Below are 24,946 nucleotides of genomic sequence, written 5' to 3'. Positions count from 1 at the left end.
ACCACAGTTCAAAAGCATCAATTCTTTGGCACTCAGCCTTTTTTATTGTCCAGCTTTCACATTGACAGGTGGAGTAGGGATAATTTTAGCATTTTGTAAAAGAAGAAAAAGTAACTGGAGTAGTAAATGAAGTACTTGTGGCATACCCAGATAGGAATAGGTCTTTATTCAGTGAGAATATGGGGCTACTTATCTGCTCTCTGACCCTGGGCTTTGAATTCATTTAATTGTCATTTGAATTCACTTGGTTCAGCTGTGTCTTTCTAAAATCGTTCTTACTTGGAATTTTTAAAGTAAAGATACCAGAAAGAAATAATTGGGAATGGTTGAAATGATGCTATGAAAGAATGGTATAAGGTTTATTAAAGTTGTAATAACCAACAAACTATTCCTAAAACTCTAAATGTCTTTTTCTAGTTTGGAAAGTAGTGAAATCCTTCAGTTCAGTTCAGTTCAGTTGCTCAGTCGTGTCCGACTCTTTGTGGACCCCGTGAATCGCAGCACACCAGGCATCCCTGTCCATCACCAACTCCCGGAGTTCACTCAGACTCATGTCCATCGAGTCAGTGATGCCATCCAGCCATCTCATCCTCTGTTGTTCCCTTCTCCTCCTGCCCCTCATCCCTCCCAGCATCAGTCTTTTCCAATGAGTCAACTCTTCGCATGAGGTGGCCAAAGCCTTAGATTGGTGTAGATATGTCTGCCTGATCCAGATTGTATTTCGTTTGTATTTGTGTGCAAAGTATAATTGTGGCTGAGCTGTGTGTCATTAGTAATCCTCAGCTGCAGCCCGTGCTGCTTCACACTTCCTCTATCTTCTGTACTGGTCTTGTCATTGGCTTGAATCAGAGTCTAAATACTCCTTGCCTAGAGTTCTCAGCCTCACTAATTGCTCCAAGTTAGAACCTTAGCAGCAAAATTTTGGTACATGGAATGAAATCCTTGGAACTTGTGCTCTTTTCCATGTGTTGCATCTAGAGGAATGGAGAGCCAGTTTCTGGTTTGAAAGATGGTGCAATACTCAGTCAGAACATAAGTAAGACAGGCTATGTTTTGAAGTTGGCAGGTATAACACGGGAGATACCCACGACAATTTTTTCTGTATATTGACTTTTTCTAAGAAGCCTTATGTTATATTATTACTATCTGAATTGTTCCAGGGACCCAGTAATCCACTAGGTTTTAATTGGCCTTGGAGACATGAGATTGGCCTCATGGGGATTGAATAACTAGGCCCTCATCTGAATTGTGGGTCCACTAGGAGTTCTAACAATTTCAGCCATAGCAGTAGGTCATCTGTTGTTCCACTGTAATTCTCTAATGGTCAGCAAACCATAAAAAGTACTTAGAAACCCTGGGCTTTTAAAGCAAGAGCATAGGAAAGGAAGCAACTCTTGTCTTCTCCCTCCCAGCCCTCAGGGACAGATACTGTCAAAGTCTTGGTACCCTTTTGTAGGATGTATGTGGTTGGCATCAGAAACTGGAGGGCAGGATCTTCCTAAAAGATAGTTCCTATTTGAAATGCCTGAGGAGAAGGGATGAGGCTTTGGATAGTCATAGAATACCATAGATGAAGAAAGTTAGTCCTGGCAGTCTGGGCCTAAGGCCATGGATCAATGTTTTCACTGTATTTTCTCAAGTTACCTCTCTTGGCCCAAGTGAAAGTCTGTTGCACAGAGCTTTCTGAGGATTAGTCCATTTGAAGGAGGGGTTTCCTTTATATAGTTCAATTGCTTAATCTTGCTTATAAAGGAAAAGTTTAATGCCACTGAAAATTATGACATTCTTTTGATGAAAATCAATTCAAAACAGTTTTTTTTTTCCCATTTATTCACTCAAATGATACATTACAAACTAAAGCTTGCATAAGGTAGAAACATTCAGTGTGACCATTGCTTTTTCTTTATTCAAGTCAGGAAAATCATGACAATGTTATATTTTCAAATGTGTTATTTATTATTTTACTGAAGCCTAGTTGACTCACATATTAGTTTCAGATGTATAACATACTGATTCAATATTTTTTATTGATTATGCACCTTGCAAATTCCCTGTGTTGTGTATTACATCCCTTACTTATTTTATAATTGGTGGTTTGTACCTCTTAATCCCCTTCACCTATTTGGCTCATTTCTCTACCACACTCCCCCTCTAGCAAACACTAGTTTGTACCTGTGAGTCTGTTTCTATTTTGTTGAATTTGTGGTGTTCCCCGCTGGCTCAGTGGTAAAGAATCTGCCTACAATGCAGGAGACATGGGTCTGATCTCTGGATCAAGAAGATCCCTGGAGGAGGAAATGACAACCCACTCCAGTATTCTTGCTTGGAGAATCTCATGGAGAGAGGAGCCTGGCTGACTTCAGTCCATGGGGTCACAAAAAGTTGGACACGACTGAGTGACTGAACACACACACACACAGACACACATATTTGTTCATTTGTTTTGCTTTTTAGATTCCACTTATAAGTGAACATATACAATATTTATCTTTCTCTGTCTTAGTTCACTTAGCATAATACCTTCCAGATTTATCCATGTTGTCTCAAATAGTAAGATATCATCTTTTTTCCAATAACTAATAAAAAATAATATTTTATGTGTATGTATCTTTATACATTCCTCTGTTGATGGACACTCAGACTGCTTTCGTATCTTGGCTATTATAAATAGTACTGCAGTGAACATTGGGGTGCATATATCTTTTTGAATTCGTGTTTCTATTTTCTTTGGATAAATATTCAGAAGTGAAATTGCTGGGTCTCATGGTAGCTCTATTTTAATTTTTTTGAAGAACCATAATGGTCTTCAAACTATAAACTGTAATGACTGTTCCAATTTACATTCCCATCAACAGTGCATGAGTGTTCCCTTGTTTCCACATTCCCACTAGCACTTATTTGTTGTCTTTCTGATAATATCTATTTTGACAGATGTGAGGTGATGTCTCATTGTGCTTTTGATTTGTATTTCCCTCATGATTGGTGATACTGAGCACCTTTTCATGTACCTGTTGGCCCTTTGCATGTCTTCTTTGGGAAACTGTCTATTCATATCTTCTGCCCATTTTTAATTGGATTGTTTGTTCTTTGATGTTAAGTTGTATGCTTTTTTAAAGATATACTTTGGATATTAAATCCTTATCAGACATATCAATTGCAAATATCTTCTCACATTCAGTAAGTTACCTTTTCATCTTGTAGATGGTTTCCTTCACTGAGCAAAAGCTTTTTAGTTTGATGTGGTCTCATATGTTTAGTTTTGCTTTTGTTGCCCTTGCCAGATGAGATATATATAAAAATATTGCCCAAGACTGATTTCGGAGAACATACTGCATATATCTTCTGCTAGGAAAGTCTTATATTTAACACTGTAATCAATTTTGAGTTTATTTTTGCATATTGTGTGAGGAAATGGTCTAGTTTCAATTTTTTATCTGTAGCTGTGCAGTTTTCCCAACAGCACGTATTGAGTTTATCTTTTCCTTATTATATGTTATTGACTCCTTTGTTGTAGATTCATTGACCATGTGTGTGTGAGTTTATGTTTGGGCTCTCTATTCTGTCCCTATGGTCAAGGTGTGGCTTTTGTGCCAGTATCACACTGTTTTGATTACTACTGCGTTGTAGCATAGTTTGACGTCAGGGTGTGTGATGTCTCTACATTTGCTCTTTCTTGAGATTGCTTGGCTATTCAAGGTCTTTTGTGGTTCCATACAAACTTCAAAATTATTTGTTCTTATCATGTGAAAAATGCCATTGGTATTTTGATAGGGACTGAACTGGAAGATTGTTTTGGATAACATGGACATTTTAATAATTTTAATTCTTTAATCCATGAGCACATACCTTTCCATTTATTTGTGTTGTCTTCAGTTTCTTTGATTATTTTCTTACAGTTTTCAGAGTATATGTCTTTTACCTCCTTGGGTAAATTTATTCCTAGATATTTTATTCTTTTTGAAGTATTGTAAATGAGATTGTTTTCTTGATTTATTTTTCCAATAGTTCATTATTAGTGTATAGAAATGCAACGTATTGCTGTATATGAATTTTGTATCCCGAAACTTTACTGAATGCAGTGATTGGTTTTAGTAGTTTTTGAGTGGAGTCTTTCTTTGCTGCTGCTAAGTCACTTCAGTAGTGCCCGACTCTGTGCGACCCCATAGACAGCAGCCTACCAGGCTCCCCCGTCCCTGGGATTCTCCAGGCAAGAACACTGGAGTGGGTTGCCATTTCCTTCTCCAATGCATGAAAGGGAAAAGTGAAAGTGAAGTCGCTCAGTCGTGTCAAGACTCTTAGCCACCCCATGGACTGCAGCCCACCAGGCTCCTCCATCCATGGGATTTTCCAGGTAAGAGTACTGGAATGGGGTGCCATTGCCTTCTCCGGGAGTCTTTCTTTAAGGTTTTCTATATGTAGCATCATGCCATTTTTAAACAGTGAGTTTTACTTCTTTCCTTTCAATTTGGATGTGTTTTATTTCTTTTTGTCTAATTGCTATAGGAAGGATTTCTGATACTATCATGAAAAAGTGGTGAGAATGGGCATCCTTATCTTTTTATTAATCTTAAATATAAAAACTCTTAGGCTTTCACTATTAATATGATGTTAGCTGTGGGTTTGTGATAAATGTCACTTATTATGTTAAGGTGTGTTTCCTCTAAACCCACTTTCTTGAGAATTTTTATCATGAGAAGATGTTGAATTTTGTCAAAGGCTTTTTCTTTATTGAGATGATCATATGACTTCTTCATTTTGTGATGTGATGTATCACTTTGTTTAATTTGCTGATACTGAATGATCCTTGCATCCCTGGAAAATGTCACACTTTTTCAGGATGTGTGATTCTTTTAATGTATTGTTGACTTTGGTTGCTAATATTTTGTTGAGAATATTTGTATATATGTTCATGGCAACCCAATCCAGTGTTATTGCCTGGAAAATTCCACGGACAGAGGAGCCTGGCAGGCTACAGTCCATGGGGTCGCAAAGAGTCAGATCTGACTGAGTGACTAACACTTTCACTTTTCACTTTCATCAGGGATACTGGCCTGTAATTTTTCTGTCTGTCTATCTTTTTTTTTTTTTTTTGGAGCCTTTTTCTGGTTTTGGTCGGGGTAATGGTGGCCTCATAGAAAGAGTTTGTTTCCTTCTCTTCAGTATTTTGAATAGTTTGCAAAGAATAGGTATCAACACTTCTTTAAATATTTGGTAGAATTCTCCTGTGAAGCCATCCATCTTTGTTCTTGGCTTTTGTATGTGTAAAGTTTTTTTAAATTACCAATTCAATTTCATTACTAATAATCAGTCTGTTCAGATTCTCGATGTCTTCCTGATTTAGTCTCAGAAAGTTGTGTGTTTCTAGAAATTTATCCATTTCTTCTAGGTTGCCCAATTTTTGGCATATAGTTGTTCATAGTATTATTTTTGATCATATTTCTGTGATATTGTTCATAAATATTCTTTAATTTCTGTTGTAACTTCTTTTTCACTTCTGATTTTATTTATTTTGGCGCTTTCTCTTTTTTTTCTTGATGAATCTGGCTAAAGGTTTATCAATTTTGCTTATCTTTTCAAAAACCAACTTTGATTTCATTGTTTTTTTTTTCTATTTTTTTGTTTGTTATTGTTGTCTATTTTATTTCCACTGGGGACTTTATTATTCCTTCAATTTTGGGAGCTTCCCAGGTGGCTCAGTGGTAAAGAACACACCTGCCAATGCAGGAGACATAGGAGATGTAAGTTTAATCCTAGGGTCAGGAAGATCCGCTGGAGGAGGAAATGGCAACCTACTCCTGTATTCTTGCCTGGTGAATTCCCAGTTTTCTTCTTACAACTGATTACTAGTTCCATATGGATGTGGTCACCAAAGATGCTTGATGTTATTTCAATCTTCTTAAATTTATTGAAACTCGTTTTGTGGCCAGCATATGATTTATCCTGTAGAATGTTCCATGTACACTTGAAAATAATGTGTGTTCTCTTGGTTTTGGATAGAATGCTCTATAGATATCTATCAAGTCTATATGGTGTAATTTCTCATTTAAGGATAATGTTTTCTTATTGATTTTTCCATCTGGATGCTCTATCCATTGATATAAGTGTATTATTAAAATCTCCTAGTATTATTGTATCACTGTCACATTTTTCCTTTATTTTTATTTCTGTTAATATTTGCTTTATATATTTAGATGCTCCTATGTTAGGGTCATATGGTTACAAATGTATATGTTCTTTTCTTGGATTGACCTTTTCATCATCATGTAATACCCTTCTTTGTCTTTCATTATAGTCTGATTTAAAATCTATTTTATCTGATATGAGTATTGCTGCACCAGCTTTATTTTCATTTTTTATTTACATGGGATATCTTTTTCCATTTTTTCATTTTAAGTCTCTGTGTGTCTTTAACTCTTAAGTGAGTCTCTTGTAAGCAGCATATAGATGAGGTCTTTTTTCATCCATTCACCCAACCTATGTCTTTCAACTGGTGTATTTAGTCCATGTACATTTAAAGTAATCCAGTAAAGAATTACTGCAATGTGGGAGACCTGGGTTTGATCGTTGGGTTGGGATCATCCCCTGGAGAAGGGAATGGCAACCCACTCTCGTAATCTTGCCTGGAGAATTCCATGGACAGCGGAGCCTGGCAGGCTACAGTCCATGGGGTCGCTGAGAGGCAGACACACTGAGTGACTGACACTGTCCCTTCACTCATGTACTTAGTGCCATTCTGTTACTTGTTTTCTGGTTGTTTTTGCAGTTCTTCTGTGTGCTTCTTTTAGTTTCTTCCTGTGTGGTTTGATAATTTCCTTTTCTGGCATGTTTTACTTCCTTTCTGTTTATTTTTTGTGTGTCTATTTTAGGTATTTGTTGTTATCATGAGATCTGTTTATCTATGTGTTTAAACTGTTAGTCATTTAAGTTCAAACACATTTTAAAGGCTATATGTTTTTTACTTTCCCTGCCAACTTTTTATGCTTTTGATGTCATATAATTTTATATCTTTTTGTATATTTCTTATCTACTTATTGTAGTTATAGTTAGTTTACAGCTTCTGTCTTTTCACCTTTATATTAGCTTTTTAAGTGGCCTTTAGTATATATTTGCCTTTACTAGGGAGATTTTCGCTCTCATATTTTCTTATGCTTGTTATGGCCTTTTTTTTTTTTTTTCACTTAAAGAAGCCTGTTACGCATTTCTTGTAAGGCCAATTTAGTATTGATGAGTTGTTTTAGTTTTTGTGTGTCTGGGAAACTCTGTCTCCTTCAGTTCTGATTGCTACATTGCTGGGTTATATATTCCTGGTTGTGTTTTTTTCCTTTCAGCGCTTTATCATGCCACCCTCTTCTGGCCTTCGAAGTTTCTGCTAAAAAATCAGTTGATAGCTTTATGGAGGTTTGTTTGTATGTGACTCTGCTATTTTCTCTTGCTGCCTTTAAAATTCCTTCTTTTCTCCCACATTTGCCATTTTAATTAGGATATATCTTGGTGTGAATCTCTTTGGGTTCATCTTGTTTGAGACTCTCTGTGTTCCCTTGATCTGGATATTTGTTTCCTTCCCAGGTATGGTAAATTTTCAGCTATTATTCTATCAAATATGTTTTCTGCCCTTTTCTTTCACACTTCTTTTGGTCCCCCTATAATGCAAATGGTAGTACACTTGATGATCTCAGAGATCCCTTAATCTTCATTTTTTTAAATTCTTTTTTTCTTTTTATCTTTTGATTGGGTGATTTCCACTATTCTATCTTCCAGGTTGCTTATGTGTTCTTCCATATCACTTAATCTGCAGATGATTACTTCTAGTATATTTTTCATGTCAATTATTCTTCAACTCTGATTTTTTTTTAATGTTTTCTAGTTCTTTGTTGAAATTCTCACTGTGTTCCTCTCTTCATCTGAGTTTGGTGAGCATTTTTTATGACTGATGTTTTGGACTCTTGATTAGATAAATTACTTGGCTCAGCTTCACTAGGATTTTTCCCTGGGAGTTTCATCTTGTTCTTTCTTTTGTAACATACATTTATCTCCTCTCATCATCTTTGATTTTCTGTGTTTATCTCTATGAACTTGGCAAAAGTTACCTCTCTAAGTCTTGAAGCCTGTTCTGTGTAGGATCATCCCTTTGCATGTTGCTTCTGCCAGGTGGCTCTGGCAAGAGCAGAAGAAGAATGGAGCTGAAACAAATGCAGACTGTGGGTTTTCCAAGGTGTATTGGGGAAAGGGGAATTGGAGCTGGAGGGGCATTGGAGATAGAGCCTGGCACAGGCTGGAGGTTACCTTTGAGTATACTGGGGAACTAGGGTGGGGCTGGAGGCAAAGCCCACTGTGGGCCTGAGACTTCTCCTAGGGTGCACCGGGGGCTGCTGCCTTGGTAGGGTAGGGTTGGATCTGGAGCTAGGTATGGGCTGAGAGTGTGCTGGTGTGGGCATGGCAAGCTGGTGATAGTACCAGGTATCTATGTACTTCTGCTCTGGGACTCAGAGCAGGTAAGTTTTTATATATGGCCTTTAAGAGCTGAGTCTTTTTTCTGAAGCTTGATGGCTCTTCAGGTAATAACTGTTGCTGGTTTTCAAAACCAAATGAGGGGATTTATCTTCTAGTTGCTGGTTCATAGAGCTGGGGTTCCCCTCACCCCTTAGGGAGAACCCCTGAATTTGTGATATCTTTTTCCACTTCTGAATTGCCTGCCAGGTATGTGGGTCCTGACTAAATCGCTTCTTTTCTCTTTTTACCCATTTCAGTGTGATTTTTTTCTTTCTTTCTATCCTTCATTGCAAAAGATCTATTCTGTTAGTCTTCATGTTGTTCTCACAGAGAGTTGTTTTTATATGTAATTGTAGTTTTGGTTGTTTGGCCTGAGGTGATCCAGTCTTGGAGTCTAGTTTTGGTGTGTCTGTGGGAAGAAGTGAGCTCAGGACCTTCCTACTCTGCCATCGTGATCCTGCCTTAAATCTATGTTCTTAAAATATTCCCCCATATAGTTATGTTAATATTATATCATGAGTGACCCATCATTTCCTCACAGATTTTAGATGCCATCTTTTATGTTCACATATGTGCCTGATTTTATTTCTGGGTTCTCTTCTCACTGACCTGTTTTTCAATTCCAGTAGCAGGACCGCTTTGTTTTTAATATAACATTAAGACATATTTTGAGTGAGTCAGACTAGGCTCCATTATTTATTTTTCATGAATTTCTGTATAATTCTGCATTTATTCTTTTGGAAAGTCTTTTTACTTTAAAGCAAATGTGTTGATATCAGTGAGATTTTTATTGCACTTTTGAATTTGTAGAGTAACCAAAGGATAGATATCCTTAGCCTATTGAACTCTCCCATCCAGGAATGTTGTATATTTCTCCACATTGGAATTTTTCTTTTCTCTCAGCAATTTTTTTTTTATGCATTGTATAAAGAATTTTTCTTAACTAAATTGTATATAGTTTGCTAAACTTTTTCTTAATCAAATTTTGTTATAAAATTATGAAAATTTTGTATCTGTTTTGCAAATTAGATTTTAAAAGATTATAGGATTCTTCTGTTATTGCAAGTATATAAAAATTATCAATTTTTGGTATATTTACCTTATATCCAAAATCCTAATAGAACTAAATTAGTATTTCTACTAATTTGTCAGTTGATTTTTCTCTTTTTGAATTATCTTGGGTCAAAAATCATATAGTTTTGTCTCTGATATTTATGCTCTTGATTTCTTGTTCCTGATTAATCTTATAGTCTAGGACCACAGAATAATAGTTGTGGGTAGTGGACATCCTTATTTTGTCTCTAAATTTAATGAAAATACTTTGTATTTTATGTTCTTTTGGTTTCCAGTTCTACTGAGTTTGAAGAATTTAAATAAATTTAGACTTACTTTTTAAATTTTGGATGAAACTTTCATGTAAAAAATCCTTGGGCATGGTTAATTTGGGGGAATAAATCTCTGGCTGTGTTTTCCATTTCTTCTGTTTATTGCTGTAAATTTTCACACTTTCTATCACTTTTTGCACTTTGGTAATTAAAATATCTTTTTATGTAATAATCTTTGGGCTTCCCTTGTGGCTCAGCTGGTAAAGAATCTGCCTGCAATGCGGGAGACCTGGGTTCAGTCCCTGGGTTGGGAAGAACCCGGAAGAAAGGAAAGGCTACCCATTCCAGTATTCTGGCCTGGAGAATTCCATGGGATCACAAAGAGGCAAACACGACTGAGTCACTTTCACTTTCACTTCTTATAGTTTCAATTTTATTGGTTAAGAAGTTGAACACAATATTCTCTTATAAAAAGAACCCCCATCGCATGATTGCATCTCTTTATCTTTTTACTATTTGTGTCTTATCTCTTTGTTGGTGTTATGTTTGTTACACATATTCCTATTTTAGTAGTCTTTTCAAAGACCTAATTTCTTGGCCTCCCATTTTTATCTCTTATTCCATGAATTTTGTTCAGCAATAATTTTTCATTTAAAATTACCTTTTGTACTACATAACTTTTATATATATATATAAATATGTATAATATATATATTTTAGAAAACTTATGAATATTTGCCTAACTAAAACAAATTATGACATTTTAATCCCACTTGTTTGACTTAGTATGAATAGAATGATTGATTTCTAATAAAACGATATGCAACAAGCAACAAAGATTTACTGTGTAACATAGGGAACTATAGTCAATATCTTGTAATAACCTATGATGGAAAATAATTTCAAAAATAATATATGTATATTTGTACAACTGAATCACCTTGCTATGCACCTGAAACATTGCAAGTCAACTATATTCAATAAAATATGTATATTTTAAAATAAAATTACCTTTTGATTTATTTTGTCCTTTTTCTTGTACCTTCCTACTTGAAAATGGATTGTTTTTAATTGTTTTCAAATAAATGTATTTAGGGTTATACATTTTCTTTTAAATATTACCTTGGTTGCATCTGATAGATTTTTAAAATTTTTCATTTCATTTATTTATTTATTTTTGGCTACACTGAGTCTTTGTTGCTGCGTGAGGGCTTTTTTAGTCACAATAAGTAGGGGCTACTCTCTAGTTTCAGTGTGTGGACTTCTCATTGTGGTGGCTACTCTTGTCGTGGAGCACAAGTTCTGGGGCATGGGCTTCAGTAGTTGTGGCACACAGGCTTAGCTGTCGAGCAGCATGTAGAATCTTCCCAGACTAGGGATCGAATCCGTGTCCCCTGCTTTGGTAGGTGGATTCTCAACCACTGGACCACCAGGGGAGTCCTGATAAATTTTAATATATGACATTTTCATAGTTGTTTATTTATAAGTAGATGAATAGTCTACTTTTGTTGTTAACTTATAGTATTGAATTGTGACTAATGGGCTGTGTGGATCACAATAAACTGTGGAAAATTCGGAAAGAGATGGGAATACCAGACCATCTAACCTGCCTCTTGAAAAACCTATATGCAGGTCAGGAAACAACAGTTAGAACTGGACATGGAACAACAACTGGTTCCAAATAGGAAAAGAAGTATATCAAGGCTGTATATTGTCACCTTGCTTATTTAACTTATATGCAGAGTACATCAGGAGAAACGCTGGGCTAGAAGAAGCACAGGCTGGAATCAAGATTGCTGGAAGAAATATCAATCACCTCAGATATGCAGATGACACCACCCTGTGGCAGAAAGTGAAGAGGAACTAAAAAGCCTCTTGATGAAAGTGAAAGAGGAGAGTGAAAAAGTTGGCTTAAAGCTCAACATTCAGAAAATGAAGATCATGACATCTGGTCCCATCACTTCATGGGAAATAGATGGGGAAACAGTGGAAGCAGTGTCAGACTTTATTTTGGGGGGCTCCAAAATCACTGCAGATGGTGACTGCAGCCGTGATATTAAAAGACACTTACTCCTTGGAAGGAAAATTATGACCAACCTAGATAGCATATTGAAAAGCAGAGACATTACTATGCCAACAAAGGTCCATCTAGTCAAAGCTCTGGTTTTTCCAGTGGTCATGTATGGATGTGAGAGCTGGACTGTGAAGAAAGCTGAGCACCGAAGAATTGATGCTTTTGAAGTGTGGTGTTGGAGAAGACTCTTGAGAATCCCTTGGACTGCAAGGAGATCCAATCAGTCCATTCTAAAGGAGATCAGTCCTGGGTGTTTTTTGGAAGGAATGATGCTAAAGCTGAAACTCTGGTACTTTGGCCACCTCATGTGAAGAGTTGACTAATTAGAAAAGACTCTGATGCTGGGAGGGATTGGGGGCAGGACGAAGAGGGGACGACAGAGGATGAGATGGCTGGATGGCATCACCGACTCGATGGACATGAGTTTGAGTGAACTCTGGGAGATGGTGGTGGAGAAGGAGCCCTGGCGTGGTGCGATTCATGGGGTTGCAAAGAGTTGGACATGACTGAGGAACTGAACTGAACTGAATGGGCTGTAAATTTCAACTTTGAGGAATTCATTGACGGTTTATTGTGACTTTACACATGGCTATTTTCTGGGTAACATTTTAGAGTACTTTGAAAGGAAAGATATTCTTTGTGTTTGATATTCATTCTGTATACATTATTAAAATAAGTCTAGTAATAGAGTTATTCAAATTCTCTGTAAACTTCTTTATTTCTTGCATACTTATCCTGTCCTTTTCTGATAGAGATGAGTTAAGGTTTCCTGTTATAATTTTGACTTTGTGACTAACTTCATGTTTTTTCTAGTAGTTTTCTCATTATATATTTTCAATATAAATTTATTTATTTTAATTGGAGGCTAATTTCTTTACAATATTGTATTGATTTTGCCATACATCCACATGAATCCACCATGGGTTGTACATGTGTTCCCAATCCTGAACTCGCCTCCTGCCTCCCTCCCCATACCATCCCTCTGGGTCATCCCAGTGCACCAGCCCTGAGCGTCCTGCATCATGCATCAAACCTGGACTGGTGATTCATTTCACATATGATATTATACATCCTGCATCATGCATCAAACCTGGACTGGTGATTCATTTCACATATGATATTATACATGTTTCAATGCCATTCTCCCAAATAATCCCACCCTCTCCCTCTCCCACAGAGTCCAAAAGACTGTTCTATACATCTGTGTCTCTTTTGCTGTCTTGCATACAGGGTTATCATTATCATCTTTCTAAATTCCATATATATGCATTAGTATACAGTGTTGGTGTTTTTCTTTCTGGCTTACTTCACTTTGTATAATAGGCTCTAGTTTCATCCACTTCATTAGAACTGATTCAAATGTATTCTTTTTAATGGCTGAGTAATACTCCATTGTGTATGTGTACCACAGCTTTCTTATCCATTCGTCTGCTGATGGACATCTAGGTTGCTTCCACTTTCTGGCTATTATAAACAGTGCTGTGATGAACATTGGGGTACACTTGTCTCTTTAAATTCTGGTTTCCTCAGTGTGTATGTGCAGCAGTGGGATTGCTGGGTCATAAGGCAGTTCTATTTCCAGTTTTTTAAGGAATCTCCACACTGTTCTCCATAGTGGCTGAAATAGTTTGCATTCCCACCAACACTATAAGAGGGTTCCCTTTTCTCCACACCCTCTCCAGCATTTATTGCTTGTAGACTTCTGGATAACAGCCATTCTGACTGGCGTGGAATGGTACCTCCTTGTGGTTTTGATTTGCATTTCTCTGATAATGAGTGATGTTGAGCATCTTTTCATGTGTTTGTTTGCCATCTGTATGTCTTCTTTGGAGAAATGTCTATTTAGTTATTTGGCCCATTTTTTGATTGGGTCGTTTATTTTTCTGTAATTGAGCTGCATAAATTGCTTGTATATTTTTGAGATTAGTTGTTTGTCAATTGCTTCATTTGCTATTATTTTCTCCCATTCCGAAGGCTGTCTTTTCACCTTGCTTATAGTTTCCTTTGTTGTGCAGAAGCTTTTAATTTTAATTAGGTCTCATTTGTTTATTTTTGCTTTTATTTCCAGAATTCTGGGAGGTGGGTCATAGAGGATCCTGCTGTGATTTATGTCAGAGAGTGTTTTGCCTATGTTCTCCTCTAGGAGTTTTATAGTTTCTGGTCTTACGTTTAGATCTTTAATCCATTTTGAGTTTATTTTTGTGTATGGTGTTAGAAAGTGTTCTAGTTTCATTCTTTTACAAGTTGTTGACCAGTTTTCCCAGCACCACTTGTTAAAGAGATTGTCTTTTCTCCATTGTATATTCTTGCCTCCTTTGTCAAAGATAAGGTGTCCATAGGTGTGTGGATTTATCTCTGGGCTTTCTATTTTGTTCCATTGATCTATATTTCTGTCTTTGTGCCAGTACCATACTGTCTTGATGATTGCGGCTTTGTAGTAGAGCCTGAAGTCAGGCGGGTTGATTTCTCCAGGTCCATTCTTCTTTCTCAAGATTGCTTTTGCTATTGGAGGTTTTTTGTATTTCCATACAAATTGTGAAATTATTTGTTCTAGCTCTGTGAAAAATACCACTGGTAGTTTGAGAGGGATTACATTGACTCTATACATTGCTTTGGGTAGTATACTCATTTTCACTGTATTGATATCTGATCCATGAACATGGTATATTTCTCCATCTATTAGTGTCCTCTTTGATTTCTTTCACCAGTGTTTTATAGTTTTCTATATATAGGTCTTTAGTTTCTTTAGGTAGATATATTCCTAAGTATTTTATTCTCTTTGTTGCAATGGTGAATGGGATTGTTTCCTTAATTCTCTTTCTATTTTCTCATTATTAGTGAATAGGAATACAAAGGATTTCTGTGTGTTGATTTTATGTCCTGCTACTTTACCATATTCATTGATTCAGTTCAATTCAGTCACTCAGTCGTGTCCGACTCTTTGTGATCCCATGAATCACAGCACGCCAGGCCTCTCTGTCCATCACCATCTCTTGGATTTCACTCAGACTCATGTCCATCGAATCCGTGATGCTGTCCAGCCATCTCATCCTCGGTCGTCCCCTTCTCCTCCTGCCCCCAATCTCTCCCAGCATCAGAGTCTTTTCCAATGAGTCAACTCTTCACATGAGGTGGCCAAAGTACTGGAGTTTCAGCTTTAGCATCAGTCCTTCCAAAGAAATCCCATGGTTGATCTCCTTCAGAATGGACTGGTTGGATCTCCTTGCAGTCCAAGGGACTTTCAAGAGTCTTCTCCAACACCACACTTCAAAAGCATCAATTCTTCAGGGCTCAGCCTTCTTCACAGTCCAACTCTCACATCCATACATGACTACTGGAAAAACCATAGCCTTGACTAGACGGACCTTAGTCGGCAAAGTAATGTCTCTGCTTTTGAATATACTGTCTAGATTGGTCATAACTTTTCTTCCAAGGAGTAAGCGTCTTTTAATTTCATGGCTGCAATCACCATCTACACTGATTTTGGAGCCCATAAAAATAAAGTCTGACCCTGTTTCCACTGTTTCCCCATCTATTTCCCATGAAGTGATGCAACCAGATGCCATGATCTTCATTTTTTGAATGTTGAGCTTTAAGCCAATTTTTTTCGCTCTCCTCTTTCACTTTCATAAAGAGGCTTTTTGGCTCCTCTTCACTTTCTGCCATAAATGTGGTGTCATCTGCATATCTGAGGTGATTGATATTTCTTCCAGCCATCTTGATTCCAGCTTGTGTTTCTTCCAGTCCAGCGTTTCTCATGATGTACTCTGCATATAAGTTAAATAAGCAGGGTGACAATATATAGCCTTGACGTACTCCTTTTCCTATTTGAAACCAGTCTGTTGTTCCATGTCCAGTTCTAACTGTTGCTTCCTGACCTGCATAAAGATTTCTCAAGAGGCAGGTCAGGTGGTCTGGTATTCCCATCTCTTTCAGAATTTTCCACAGTTTATTGTGATCCACACAGTCAAAGGCCTTGGCATAGTCAATAAAGCAGAAATAGATGTTTTTTGGGAACTCTCTTGCTTTTTCCATGATCCAGCAGATGTTGGCAATTTGATCTCTGGTTCATCTGCCTTTTCTAAAACCAGCTTGAACATCAGGGAGTTCATGGTTCATGAATTGCTGAAGCCTGGCTTGGAGAATTTTAAGCATTACTTTACTAGCATGTGAGATGAATGCAATTGTGCGGTAGTTTGAGCGTTCTTGGCATTGCTTTTCTTTGGAATTGGAATGAAAACTGACCTTTTCCAGTCCTGTGGCTACTGCTGAGTTTTGCAAATTTGCTGGCATACTGAGTGCAGCACTTTCACAGCATCGTCTTTCAGGATTTGAAACAGCTCAACTGGAATTCCATCACCTCCACTAGCTTTGTTCATATTGATGCTTTCTAAGGCCCACTTGACTTCACATTCCAGGATGTCTGGCTCTAGGTGAGTGTGAGTGATCACACCATCATGATTATCTGGGTTGTGAAGATCTTTTTTGTACAGTTCTTCCATGTATTCTTGCCACCTCTTAATATCTTCTGCTTCTGTTAGGTCCAAACCATTTCTGTCCTTTATCGAGTCCATCTTTGCATGAAATATTCCCTTCGTATCTCTAATTTTCTTGAAGAGATCTCTAGTCTTTCCCATTCTGTTGTTTTCCTCTATTTCTTTGCATTGATCACTGAGGAAGACTTTCTTATCTCTTCTTGCTATTCTTTGGAACTCTGTATTCAGATGCTTATATTTTTCTTTTTCTCCTTTGCTTTTCGCCTCTCTTCTTTTCACAGCTATTGGTAAGGCCTCCCCAGACAGCCATTTTGCTTTTTTGTGTTTCTTTTCCATGGGGATGGTCTTGATCCCTGTTTCCTGTACAATGTCACGAACCTCATTCCATAGTTCCTCAGGCACTCTATCTATCAGATCTAGGCCCTTAAACCTATTTCTTACTTCCACTGTATAATCATAAGGGATTTGATTTAGGTCATACCTGAATGGTCTAGTGGTCCTGAATGGTCTAGAAATTCCCTACTTTCTCCAATTTGTGTCTGAATTTGGTAATAAGGAGTTCATGATCTGAGCCACAGTCAGCTCCTGGTCTTGTTTTTGTTGACTGTATAGAGCTTCTCCATCTTTGGCTGCATAGAATATAAGCAATCTGATATCGGTGTTGACCATCTGGTGATGTCCATGTGTAGAGTCTTCTCTTGTGTTGTTGGAAGATGGTGTTTGCTATGACCAGTGCATTTTCTTGGCAAAACTCTATTAGTCTTTGCCCCGCTTCATTCCGTATTCCAAGGCCAAATTTGCCTGTTACTCCAGGTGTTTCTTGACTTCCTACTTTTGCATTCCAGTCCCCTATAATGAAAAGGACATCTTTTTTGGGTGTTAGTTCTAAAAGGTCTTGTAGGTCTTCATAAAACTGTTCAACTGCAGTTTCTTCAGCATTACTGGTTGGGGCATAGACTTGGATAACTGTGATACTGAATGGTTTGCCTTGGAGATGAACAGAGATCATTCTGTCGTTTTTGAGTTTGCATCCAAGTACTGCATTTCAGACTCTTTTGTTGACCATGATGGCTACTTCTTTTCTTCTGAGGGATTCCTGCCTGCAGTAGTAGATATAATGGTCATCTGAGTTAAATTCACCCATTCCAGTCCATTTTAGTTCACTGATTCCCAGAATGTCGACGTTCACTCTTGCTATCTCTTGTTTGACCACTTCCAATTTGCCTTGATTCATGGACCTGACATTCCAGGTTCCTATGCAATATTGCTCTTTACAGCATTGGACCTTGCTTCTATCACCAGTCACATCCACAGCTGGGTATTGTTTTTGCTTTGGCTCCATCCCTTCATTCTTTCTGGAGTTATTTCTCCACTGATCTCCAGTAGCATATTGGGCACCTAATGACCTGGGGAGTTCCTCTTTTGGTAAGCTCTAGTAATTTTCTGGTGAAGTCTTTAGGGTTTTCTATGTAGAGGATCATGTCATCTGCAAACAATGAGAGTTTTACTTCTTCTTTTCCCATTTGGATTCCTTTTCTTTTTCTGCTCTGATTGCTGTGGCCAAAACTTCCAAAACTATGTTGAATAGTAGTGGTGAAAGTGGGCACCCTTGTTTTGTTCCTGACTCTAGGGGAAATGCTTTCAGTTTTTCACCGTTGAGGATAATGTTTGCTGTGGGTTTGTCATATATAGCTTTTATTATGTTGTGGTATGTTTCTTCTATTCCTGCTTTCTGGAGAGTTTTTATCATAAATGGATGTTGAATTTTGTCAGGCTTTCTCTGCATCTATTGAGATAATCATATGGCTTTTATTTTTCAATTTGTTAATATGGTATATTACATTGATTGATTTCTGGATATTGAAGAATCCTTGCATCCCTGGGATAAAGCCCACTTGGTCATGATGTATGATCTTTTTAATGTGTTGTTGGATTCTGATAGTTTTTGCATATATTTTGATGGTACTCTATTTAGTTCTGATGGTTCATGACTGTAGTTATCTTCCTGGGTGAATAACAGCTTATTTCGTTAGAAAACTTCCTTGTCCCATTCCATGCTTTTTGACTTGCATTTTAACTTTTTTTATGCTAATAATGGCACACATACTTTCTTTTATTGTGATTTGCCTGACATGTTTATCTATGATTTATTTTTTAAGCTTTTGTTATCATAAGTAGCATATTGCTAGAAGTAAAATCTTTAATTTAGTTTTACTGATATGTTTGGTCTTATTTCTACCGTCTTATTTTGTGTTTGTATTTTATAATACTTTATATAAAGGGTGTACATGTATATACACATACATATATATCTTATCCTGATTTTACCACCTATCATTTCTCTGTTCCTTTTCCCCTTTTATGGCTTGAAAATAATTTATTTCTTTACCTTAAAATTGGTAACATATTGATATACTTTTCTGTGCTAAAAATTAATGATTGGACATTTAGTTTGCTTCCAGTCCTGGCTAATATAAATAGTGCTGCAATGAACATTGGGGTATATCTTTTTGTATTATGATATGCTCAAAGTATATGTCCAGTGGTGGGATTGCAGGGTTATCAGTTCAGCTGCTCAGTAATGTCCAACTCTTTGCAACCTCATGAACTGCAGCACGCCAGCCTTCCCTATCACTGACTCCCAGAGCTTGCTCAAACTCACATCCATTGAGCTGGTGATCCAATCTAATCATCTCACCTTCTGTCGTCCCCTTCTCCTCCTGCCTTCAGTCTTTCCCAGCATCAGGGTCTTCTCTAAGGAGTCAGCTCTTCACATTAGCTGCCCAAAGTGTTGGAGCCTCAGCTTCAGTATCAATCCTTCCAATGAATATTCAGGGTGATTTCCTTTAGGATCAACTGCTTTGATCTCCTTGTGATCAAGGGACTGTCAAGAGTCTTCTCCAATACCACAGTTCAAAAGCATCAATTCTTCAGTGTTCAGCTTTCTTCACAGTCCAACTCTCACACCCATACATGAGTATTGTAAAAACCATAGCTTTGACTAGAGGGACCTTTGTTGGCAAAGTAATGTCTCTGCTTTTTAATATGCTGTCTAGAAATCCCATGGATGGAGGAGCCTGGTAGGCTGCCGTCCGGGGGTCACGAAGAGTTGGACACGACTTCACTTTCACTTTTCACTTTCATGCATTGGAGAACGAAATGGCAACCCACTCCAGTGTTCTTGCCTGGAGAATCCCAGGGTCGGGGGAGCCTGGAGGGCTGCCGTCTATGGGGTTGCACAGAGTCGGACACGACTGAAGCGACTTAGCAGCGGCAGCAGCAGCAGGCTGGTCATAACGTTCCTTCCAAGGAGTAAGCGTCTTTAATTTCACAGCTGCAGTCATCATCTACAGTTATTTTGGAGCCCCCAAAATAAAGTCTGTTACTGTTTCCATTGTTTCCCCATCTATTTGGCATGAAGTGATGGGACCAAATGCTATGATCTTTGTTTTTGAATACAGAGTTGTAAGCCAGCATTTTCACTCTCCTCTTTCACCTTCATCAAGAGGCTCATTAGTTCTTCTTCATTTCTGCCATAACGCTGGTGTCATCTACATATCTGAGGTTATTGATATTTCTCCCCGCAATCTTGATTCCAGCTTGAGCTTCATCCAGCCTGGCATTTCTCATGATGTACAATGTATGTAAGTTAAATAAGCAGAGTGACAATATACAACCTTGATATATTCCTTCCCCAATTTAGAACCACTCCATTGTTCTATGTCCAGTTCTAACTGTTGCTTCTTGACCTGCATACAGATTTCTCAGGAGGCAGGTATGGTAGTCTGGTATTCCCATATTGTGAAGTATTTTTCACTGTTTGTTGTGATTCACACAGTCAAAAGCTTTAGTGTACTCAGTGAAGCAAAAGCAGATGTTTTCTGGAACTATCTTGCTTTTTCTATGATCCAGCAGATATTGGCAATTTGAGCTCTGGTTCCTCTGCCTTTTCTAACTCCAGCTTGAACACCTGGAAGTTTTTGGTTTACATACCACTGAAGCCTAGCTTGGAGAATTTTGAGCATTACTTTGCTAGCGTGTGAAATAGTGCAATTGTGCAGTAGTTTGAACATTGTTTAGCATTGCCTTTGTTTGGGATTGGAATGAAAATTGACCTTTTCCAGTCCTGTGGCCACTGCTGAATTTTCCAAATTTGCTGGCATAGTGATTGCAACACTTTCACAGCATCATCTTTTAGTATTTGAAATAGCTCAGCTGGAATTCCATTACCTCTACCAGCTTTGTTCATAGTGATGCTTCCTAAGGCTCACTTGACTTCACACTCCAGGATATCTGGCTTTAGGTGAGTGATCACACCCTCATGGTTATCTGAGTCATTAAGATCTTTTTGCATAGTTCTTTTGTGTATTCTTGCCACTTCCTAATATATTCTGCTTCTGTTAGGTCCATACCACTTATGTCCTTTATTGTCCCCATCTTTGCATGAAATATTCCCTTGGTATTTCTAATTTCCTTGAAGAGACCTTATTGTTTCCCATTTTATTGTTTTCCTCTATTTCTTTGCATTGATCACTTAGGAACGCTTTCTTATCGCTCCATTCTTTTCTTTGGAACTCTGCATTCAGATGGATATCTTTCCTTTCCTTTGCCTTTCACTTCTCTTCTTTTCTCGGCTACTGTTTGTAAGGGCTTCTCAGACAACTGTTTTGCCTTTTTGCATTTCTTTTTCTTGGGAATGATCTCTATCACTGTCTCCTGTACAGTGTCATGAACCTCTGTCTATAGTTCTTCAGGTACTCTATCAGATCTAATCCTTTGAATCTATTTGTCACTTCCACTGTGTAATTGTAAGGATTTGATTTAGGTCATACCTGAATGGCCTAGTGGTTTTCCCTAATTTGTTCAATATAAATCTGAATTTTACAATAAGTAGTTCATGATCTGTGCTACAGTCAGCTCCCAGTCTTGTTTTTGCTGACTGTATAGAGCTTCTCCATCTTTGGCTGCATAGAATATAAGCAATCTGATTTCAGTATTGACCATCTGGTGATGTCTATGTGTAGAGTCTTCTCTTGTGTTATTGGAAGAGGGTGTTTGCTATGACCAGCGCATTCTTTAGACAAAACTTTGTTAGCCTTTGCCCTGCTTCATTTTGTACTCCAAGACCAAACTTGCCTGTTACTCCAGGTATCTCTTGACTTCCTGCTTTTGCATTCCAGTCCCCTATAATGAAAAGGACATCTATTTTGGGTGTTAATTCTAGGAGGTCTTGTAGGTCTTTATAGAACCATTCAACTTCAACTTATTTGGCGTTAGTGGTTGTGGGATAGATTTGGATTACTATGATATTGAATGGTTTGCCTTGGAAACGAACAGAGATCATTTTGTTGTTTTTGAGATTGCACCCAAGAACTGCCTTTCAGATTCTTTTGCTGACTGTGAGGGCTACTCCATTTCTTCTAAGGGATTCTTGCCCACAGTAGTAGTAGTTATAGTGATTATCTGAATTAATTTCACCCATTTCAGTCCAATTTAGTTCACTGATTCCTAAAATGTCAGTGTCCACTCTTGCCATCTCCTGTTTGACCACTTCCAATTTACCTTGATTCATGTACCTAACATTCCAGGTTTCTATGCAATATTTTGTCTAATAGCACTGGACTTTATTTTCATCACCAGTCATTTCCACAATTGAGTGTTGTTTCTGCTTTGGCTCAGCCTTTTCATTCCTTCTGGAGCTATTTCTCTGCTCTTCTCCAGCAGCATATTGGACATCTACCATCCTGGGGAGTTCATCTTTCAATGTCATATCTTTTTGTGTTTTCTTACTATTCATGGGGTTCTCAAGGCGAGAATGCTGAAGTGGTTTGCCATTCCCTTGTCCAGTGGACTACATTTTGTCAGAACTCTCCACTATGACCTGTCCATCTTGGGTGGCCCTACATGTCATGGCTCATAGTTTCATTTAGTTAGACAAGGCTATGATCCATGTGATCAGTTTGGTTAGTTTTCAGTGACTGTGGTTTTTGTTCTGTCTGCCTTCTGATGGATGGGGATAAGAGGCTTGTGGAAGCTTCCTGATGAGGGAGGGACTGACTGTAGGAAAAACTGGATTGCGGGCAGATTATTTACCATCTGAGCCATCAGGGAAGATTATATTAGGACAGGGAAGTCTCTTTATGATCTGTTCCCTGGTTAGGAGTGTGGCTTCATCTCCCTGCTCCAGGTATACACTCTGGCCAAACTGAGTACCTTGCAGTTCCAGAACATCCCACCCATTGCCTTGAGTATATGATCTTCTCCCTGCTGGATTATCTGACAAGCAGCTACTGATCTTCCTGATGTCAAATAAGCATTACCTCCTTTGTGAAATCTCTGACTCCCCAGGTGGAAATAGAGCTTTAACTATAAACTGTTTGCTGGCTTCAGTGATCATATTTATACTAAAATTGTTTATGTCTCCTTTCACCAAACCCCAAACTCCCTAAAGTCAGGGTGTCTTTTATTGTCGGCATATACACTTAGTGTTTGGTATCAGGAGGTATTAAATAAATGCTAGTTGGATGAACATGTGAATAAAGAAAGAATATTTCCAAGGTTTTGGGGTAGATAAGAAGAAGAATATGACTATGTGTTAGGGAGCTAAGATAGTACGAGACAGAAACTTTGCTTTGGTGGTGGTGATGAATTGAGGAGTAATATTAAGACCTCACCAAAATAATTTAGCTTTAAAAATGTGTCTGCCATTTTTAGTCTTGAATTAAGAGAACTGTTTTAGAAACTGAGATATAACTTGATTCTAAGAGACTGTGACAGTATTAAAATTGTACCAGAATTCACTGTGCTCTGTTGGACTCCTCAACAATAGACTTGCAAAATAAATTTATTTTAAAAATACTTATGACTCTTGTAGAAAATCATAGCAAACACAGAGAAGTATAGGCAGAAGAATAAAAATCATAGTCCCACAATGAGAGATAACCACTATTAAATATTTTGTTATATTGTCCATAACGGACTTTTGGACTCAGAGGGAGAGGGAGAGGGTGGGATGATTTGGGAGAATGACATTCTAACATGTATACTATCATGTGAATTGAATCGCCAGTCTATGTCTGATGCAGGATGCAGCATGCTTGGGGCTGGTGCATGGGGATGACCCAGAAAGATGTTATGGGGAGGGAGGTGGGAGGGGGGTTCATGTTTGGGAATGCATGTAAGAATTAAAGATTTTAAAATTTAAAAAATAAAAAACTAAAAAATAAAAAATAAAAATAAAAAAAGATTAAAAAAAAAAAATAAAAAACAATCAAATTGTAAAAAAAAAAAAAAAAGAATGTTTTGTTTTACCTGGTTGAAATCATATTCAACTTTATAGCTTCCTTTTGCTTATTTAAAATTTTATCATAAGTGTGTTCTCATGTCATTAAATGTCTCTATAAACATTTTAATTGCTGCATGCTATTCTGTCTTATGGCTATACCATAACAGATAACTGTCCATGTATATTATACACCCTTATTTTAAAAATGCAGACAAAATCTAGGAGAAATTGTAAGAATACTTTCTAGAGAGAAAATTACACATAGAGTTTATGTGCAGAAATATAACACTGTCTCAATTTCAAGTGCGATGGGATTTTTGAAGTCATGCTGTGTGACATACACAGCACATATGTTATACCACAGTGACTAAGCTACATGTTAGTGTGTGCAGAGGGCACCAGAGATGCCATGAGAAGAGACTCTAGGAGGCTTTAGGAGAGTGCCATAAACTGAATGTTTGTATTCTCCACCCCCCACAGATTCTTACGGTGAAACTTAATCCCTATTGTAATGGTATTTGGAAGTGGGGCATTTGAGATATGATTAAGTCATAAAGGTGAAACTGTTGTAAATGGCATTAGAGCCCTTGACTTGCCAGGTGGCGCTAGTGGCAAAGAACCTGCCTGCCTGTGCAGGAGACATAAGAGGCATGGGTTCAATCCCTGGGTCAGGAAGATCCCCTGGAGGAGGGCTTCACAACCCACTCCAGTATTCTTGCCTGGAGAATCCCATGGACAGAGGAGTCCATGGGGTTGCAAAGAGTTGGACATGACTGAAGCAACTAAGCACAAAAGAGACTCCAGATAGTCCAGTAACCCTTCCCCTGTGTGAGAATATAGTAAAGAAACATGGCCAGTTATGAACTAGGAAGTGGGCTCTCACCAGATACCAAATATGCTGACACCTAATCTTGAATGTTACACAGCCTCCAGTACTATGAGAAATAAATTTCTGTAGTTTATACAGTCATCCAGTCTGTGGGATTTTTCTATAGGTTCCTAAGGGGACTGACATGGAATCTGTATGAGTGGTGGAAGTAAGTCTCCTGATCCATTAATTCATTAAAGAGCCCTTTCTTAATCAGGTCTGTGGTATTCCCTATGCATTTCCTTTAGGCCATGTGGACACAAGGGACTTCAGTCTGGCATCAGGAAGGGTCTACAGATTAGGTATATGGCATCTAATTTTGATTATTTCTTCCTTTGCAAACTATTGGGGAAGCCCTGTTTCTATCTCAACCCATTCACAAACATGGAGGGTCAATAATACCTCACT

This window comes from Ovis canadensis, chromosome 1 (assembly GCF_042477335.2).
Source record: "Ovis canadensis isolate MfBH-ARS-UI-01 breed Bighorn chromosome 1, ARS-UI_OviCan_v2, whole genome shotgun sequence".
NCBI classification, from domain to species: domain Eukaryota; kingdom Metazoa; phylum Chordata; class Mammalia; order Artiodactyla; family Bovidae; genus Ovis; species Ovis canadensis.
The sequence above is the reverse complement of the archived record's forward strand: the minus strand, read 5'-3'. Positions refer to the sequence as shown.